A 6,740-nucleotide genomic window follows, 5' to 3' on the forward strand; every position below is an offset into this window, starting at 1 on the left:
GAGAGTCTTTGTTCAAAAAGCCATTTCACTGGACCTTCCTGATGTTTTGATTCTGCCGTGGTTTGTATTCCATTGACCTTTCTTTGAGGCTTTTGTTGGCTTTGAGGTCCATCACTGAGGATTTGAAAATACATTACTAAGGTATAAATGAAGGAATGTCAGCACAGACCTGTCCTAGAACTGGCACCGTCTGGTATTAGTGAATTATGTTTGTGATGGAGTCGGAACAGTAGCCGGCTAACAACAAGCCAATACAGTACAATGAGAGAGCGGCTGTACCCGTGGCACAGACGACGACTGACAGGGATTGACAACACAGGTCAACAACAATGGATTATTTGATAAGCATCAATAAGGCTGCTGGCCCTCTCGGGGCTTTGATCGAGTGCTTGCGTGTGGTTGTTGAGAGGCTGGCTGGGGATGGAAGTTGACGGGAAACTGATAATGGGCTACAGAGAATCACAGGAGATGAACCCCTGTCGAGAGACGGAACACAAGAAAGTAAGGAGGATGGGGAGAGAGCAGCAGGACAAGGAAAGGAGAGAGTGCAGACAGATAAGGATGGATTGTGCTGGAAACAGAGGGAGACTCCTTCACTGCCTATTTTCCAGCCATCCCCTGCTGGATGACCAGTACTCTGACAGCCAGGCATCAAGACGGACACCCTCCTCCTCTAATGAGTCCCATTCACAGCTGAACACACTGCTGTGCTTTACAGCATCAGCAGAAGGCCCTGCCACCATGAAAAAGCTGCTGGGGTCTCCTCCAATCACAAACACCACAACAAATCGAGGGAGTCAAATGAGGTTTTCCTGCAGTAAATCTTCAATATAATTAAGTCTGTTTGTGTGTGTTTTTAACAGTGTGTGCCACCGGTGACCAGCACACCTGCGGCTTTTTTGAAACAGGCATTCACTCCTCCCTTTGTTTTGCCTCTTTACCACCTGTTCTGTGTTTGCTCCATGTGAAGGAAGCCAGGTACATACATCTAAATGAGGATATCACACAGTCAGGCTGGTTCTCTGGGCTCCAGGGAGGAAAAGGAAAAAAAAAAAGGTATCAGAGAGCCTTCACTCACATTTTACCATCACTTAATCCGTGCAGTAATCTCCTTATGCGTGTGACATGGCAGTGTTAGAGAAGGTTGTTGAGGTTGCTGTCAGGGAATTTAATGTGAGTTCCCCTGTCATAGTCACTCTCGCTTCCTCCCTTCACTCAGCCTGCTGTGCCCCGAGGGGCCACTGACAAGAGTGGTATCGGCAGACAGAGCAACAGCAGCGAGGGTTGTCCTGGAGGCCAGAGATTCTCAACACACAGGAGGCTGAGACAAAAACCACCTTCTCACATTGTGAAAAGCTTTCATGCACAATGTGTTCAGAGATGTGGAACAGTCCTTCATCAAATAGATGTTCCTTATTTTGTGGTTACTGAGTCGTCGGCGCTGTATGTTTATTGATTTTGCCCATCTTTGACGTTTCAGGCAGGGGGTGAGCAGTAATGTGAAAAATGACCTCCCTCTTTGGCAGAGAACCAAAAAGGCAAGAGGCAGAAACACAGGCAGGATTTTCTGTTTTTAACATGATGCTCTCTGTCCAACCACATTACATTCCATAATATCTGAAGCAGGATCTCCAGATGCATGGGGGAAATTAACCAAAAAGGAAAGCAGCGATTGCACCTTCCTATTGCCTAAACACCTTTTACAGCTACGGCCCAAACAGTAAAAACACGCAGCCCACGTTGCATCTGAATGTATGAGTGTAATCTAGCCCATACCCCACGTCTCTTGTGGGTGTCTGTGGTTTGCTGTGCCGGTGAAATGAAAGCAGGCCTCTCTAATAACAGCAAATTTAATACCAGCTCTAGTCCCTTAATGAGAGTGCCCTGTGTTTGCTCTAGGCTCATATTCACAGCAGCAGTAGGAGAGGAGGTGGGGAGGAGCGCGCAAGGAGGGAAATGTAGTTAAGATTCCACATTAGCATCACCTCCAGGGCATCCGCGCAACCACCCGAGGCGGTGGTTTGGGTGGCGGTGGGTGAGACGAGCCTGCAGTGACACAGGGGTCACGAGATGCCCGTCTCTGCCTCTTCGCAGCTGGAATCATCCGAACGAAAGTGCAGGCGGCCGTTAATATCACAGGAAATTATTGTGACGCTTATCACAAAAGTGCACGACGCCGGAGAGTGGAAGAGGAACAATCTGCTACGACAGACAAAAACTGTCCCCAAGGAGGGGACTGATAATGATGTAACACAGACAGAGCGATACGATCGAGTCAGTATTGTTTCGTAACCTTCGATCACAGAAAATAAGAGAAACAAAAATCATAATAGGATGAGCTCAGCAGAAGTAAATATCCATACAGTATTTGGTGGATGTTTGTAACAATGCAGCATTCACCAGCCAGGTAAGGAGAACATTTTCACTCTGGTCAAACAAGTTCACTATCCTTTAGCGATTAGCATGTCGGCCATATTGTGAAAGAAAATGAAACAAAAACAAAGTATTGCAATCATCTCTGCTTTAATAGTCTTGGTAAGGTCCCCAGAGTGTTTACTAAACAGAGTGATTGCAGTGAACATTTTAATATTTAATAACAGGAAGAGATTGGAGAACAGCAGCGTCTGGGGAGAACAACAATCCATTTGGACTCACTGGGCAAATGAGGGAAACTAGGCTGAGCTCATTGACTTTGTCCCCGCGGTATGAATGAATTTTAAATTAATTTTAGGTTATAGACATAAATACACAAAACAGTGAGCAGGGAGTTTTTGTTTTTGTTTTTTTCCTCTTCATCATGCAGACAGAAAATACGCCTTTCTACGCTTCGCACATTCGCTGACCACTGCTCACGTCCCGGCGTACGTGCGAGAAGAAGAATCGTTATAATTATGTCGGCGTTTGACTTTGCTGCAATGGCCGGAGCTATGTCTCTATTAAATTTAATAGTAGCAAAGCGTGTCTGCTTAACGTGGACAGATAAATCTAACAACAGGCCGTTCTGTAATTTTTATAGCTTCACAAGTGAGATGTTCACCATGCTCTGTGTTTGTGGTGCTGTCTGATGTTGTCAGGTGACAATGTCGGTGCTCCCAAACACCACAGCTGCTTAGGCTGAGCTGCTTCTGCTACTGAAGCATCTCACTCTGTGAGGGGCTGATTACTGCACATACACTGTACACATGCAGGACTGAGCGGACTAATCTGAGGTTAGACGGATTAATTCAAACACAATCTTAAAAGCTGTACTTTACTCAGGCTAACACAATGCTGTAAGATGTTTATCCTCATCTTAACGCCCAAACTGAATTTTAAGTACACACATATAGACAATACTGACCTCTAAAGATGAAAAACTGGTGGATATTACTGTTAACTACATGGACCTCTGGGGCTGATGTGGTTTAAACCAAATATATTTTGCTAACTATTATATTGTCACTAATATAACCGACATACAGTGTTTAGTATTTTTTCACTAAGTGTAGAATCTAGAGGAAACCACATTCTGTGGAACAGCACACAGACACAGCAGCCAGGCAAATTCCTGCAAACCCAGTCCAGGTCTATTAGACAGGCATCAGCCATTCACCGTGGGCCAGGTCTGGCTGAGCTCCCAGGTTAGAGGACGTCTCCTCCTGGTCCTCTCTAACCATCTGCTCAATCCAGAAGGCTTGCACCGCTGGGGGAGGGGGAAAGGGAGGGTCCGACCCGCATATACAGGCTGAGATGAGAGGGGAATAAGAAGAAGACGAGCAGCAACGAAGGCTGATGAAGCTGGGTGAAGAGGTTGTTGGCAGGACAGAGGGCAGGACAGGGAAGGGACAGGAGAGGCAGGGCAGGGCACCAGTGTCCTGGGAGGAGGCGCTGGGTTGTCTGTTACCTGCCCACCTCTGACCAAAGCCATCTGCTGCAGGGAGAGGGAGAGAAATCAGAGGGCAGGGAGTAAAGAAAAGGTAAAAAAAAAAGAGAGAAAGAGAGATGCTGATATGAGAACCATGGTTCTGTTTGAATTAGTATTTCACATTGATTTCATGCACATTTATTTTTGTAACAGCACAGACTAATTTAGAACGAAACATTTAGACGGAGTGAAAATCATATTAGTGATTTATCCAGTGTCTGTAAGAGGATGAGGATAAAAAACTATGGACGTGGGAGTTTAATTGGACGCTGCTTTCGACGGAGCTGATCCTGCTCCTGCTGATGAAGGTGGTTTTGGATAAATTGGATTCAAGGCGGGAATATGTCCTCATTGAAATGAGTGATGGAATGATACAGAAAGAAAAGCCAACGCCGAACAAATAGGCTGGTTCAACAAACACCTGTACAGTGGCCAATACGCTGCATCCAAATCCCATTCCAAATGAAATATGTCACAGAGGAGAGCAGAGGAATGGATCACTGCATTGTACACAGACTTTCTCATTCCCTGGTATTATAATTGGCACTTCAAGAAAATAGAGTGAGGATGCCCAAGGATGTAAAGAATGTACATGCTTTTCTTATCTTGTCCATATGTTCTTCCTCTGCCCTGCTTGGCTCCGGCCAGCGCTGAGGCGAATGGAAGAAAGAAGAGACCGTGATGAAGGTAATACTGCGGTGTGTGGATGGAAAGAGTCTAAATATGGATTTTAAACAGTAGAGACCTACTGAAAAGAAGACATCTTAAACAGCAGTCACAGGGGATTTACTGTGATATATCACAGTACATTACTTCTGTGTTCTTCTGTTTGCAGTCCTTTCGTATTAGGATCAGCTCAGTATCGACTGTGGTGTCAGAGATAAAGTAACTTGAAGAAAATTGAACAGAATTGTTTTCTGACAATCATATGTATTAAAGTTAATTACGCTCCATCAGCATTGTAAATATTTGACCAATCACACGAAGCAGATAATAATGAAGTACTTTGAAAAAAAGTTTACCATCCTGTGTCATACTAATTATTATTGATTAATACTGTGGAGAAAATCAGGCTGAACCTTAGTCACAGGTCAGCAGCCACGTATCTTTAAGGTTTCTATATTTGCTGTTGTCAACACTACGCTCACTTGCCAAAATTGGGATTAATGCCTTTTGGTATTTTTTGTGGCTTGTTGGAGTTTATGATAAATTATAGAATCTCTGCTTTTTGGTGGCTGCATTCTCTTCCTTTGACCTAATGGTCACAAGAAATAATGCATAAGAAAGAAGATTAAAGTTATTTTTCATTTGATACTTTAATATTTTTGTTGTTGTTGTTGTTGAAATTTTGGACATTTCTATTGCCTTGTGTGGTAAAGGGCAAAGGTCGCTGTCTAAAAAAATTGAAAAGACCTAAATTTTACCCATTCCACAAAATATAAGAAATAAACTGCAAAACATAAGAAATAAACTGCAATAAAGCCTGTACATGTTACAGCAGGGCAGTACACAGGGTCATTTTTTAATACTAATATATATATTTTTAGTGTGCCTTGGAATAAGAGAGAATACAAATGTATTATACATTTTTGTTTGGAATACTGTGGTGAATATTTTGTATTAAATGTATTTATGTACTCTTGTGTATTTATTATTATGGAATTCTCATTCATTTATTCATTTGAAATGCTAACATTAAACTGTGTAATACACAATAATAATAATACAATATTGTGGCAGAGAGTTAGGTGAATAATTGGGATTAAATTTTATATATATATATAATTTTCTCAAACTGGTAATGTAAAATGTTCAGACCAGTGACTCCCCCTCCCTCCCTCTCTCCCCCTTCTTGGCCTGTGGGCAGTGGTGTCTCCAGGCATGCCTGGTGACATCTGACTTTTTCCCCTGCCGCGCTACATTTAGCAGTCATTAGTTCTGGGGAAACAGGAGAGTGGGAAAAAGTGGGAAAGACTGTAACAGCAGAGGAAGAATTCTCAAAGATTAGCCAAAGTTTTTAATTCGCTCAACCCTTTTAACTAATAAAGAAAACAGGAACACGGTGATGATGAGTGTACAATATAAACATGGACTCAGTGATTTTTTTTAAGAAGCATTGATAATCTGTATCATTATCAAATTAAATCCTATCACAATTAAAGCATGGAGTGTGTTTCACTGTGGTGTCAGATGCTCCTGGACTCCACAGTGTGAAGTCATTTTCTGTTAATGTGGTCATTTCTGCTGAGTTGCTGCTGTACATCACTTCATTACTGTCACATCACTGTACAGCACGTTAATATTACACAACCCTTCCACAGTCATTATTGTGTGTGTGCAGCAGTCAGCGTTGTCACAAAATAACCAGAGACATGCACATGCACACACACACGCGCACACACCATATCACACACACACACACACACACACACACACACACACACACACACAAAGAGTGAAGCCGATAAGATTGAGCATTTAACAGTGTGGCATTCCCACAGGATCAATACTGATCCGAGTTATTACTGGCTGTATAGCATTTGTATTGGCACTGTGGCTCTGAAAAGGCGTCCAGGATGAACCTCGCAAAATTGATGTCAAAGGTGCCTCTGCACACAAAGGCCAGAATGGATGATGTGGAAGTGGAACCCGCATATGAAAGGATGCTACGTTAGCAACACAAACCTCAGTGGTGTTGGATAATGAGTGACTATGGTAAAGACACTGAATGGCAACTGACAGTATGCATTAAAAAAATGAGGCAAAAGAGACGTCTCCGTTATATGGCAGGAGACTGGCAGCTTGTCCTCTGCTCTGCCCCCCCCCCCCCCCCCCC

The 6,740-nt window shown here is 43.2% G+C and overlaps 1 long non-coding RNA gene across 1 annotated transcript in view; it reads right to left on the reverse strand.

Moving 5' to 3' along the window:
- Positions 1-217: 217 nt before the first annotated feature.
- The window catches only part of LOC103392654 (uncharacterized), a 92,287-nt gene continuing 85,764 nt past the window's right edge, over positions 218-6,740 (reverse strand). The window contains exon 6 of the long non-coding RNA XR_522938.3: positions 218-3,910. This is a non-coding gene — a long non-coding RNA (uncharacterized LOC103392654). The remainder of the gene's footprint in view (positions 3,911-6,740) is intronic.

This window comes from Cynoglossus semilaevis, chromosome 17, assembly GCF_000523025.1.
Source record: "Cynoglossus semilaevis isolate Cse_v1.0 chromosome 17, Cse_v1.0, whole genome shotgun sequence".
In the NCBI taxonomy this organism is placed as follows: domain Eukaryota; kingdom Metazoa; phylum Chordata; class Actinopteri; order Pleuronectiformes; family Cynoglossidae; genus Cynoglossus; species Cynoglossus semilaevis.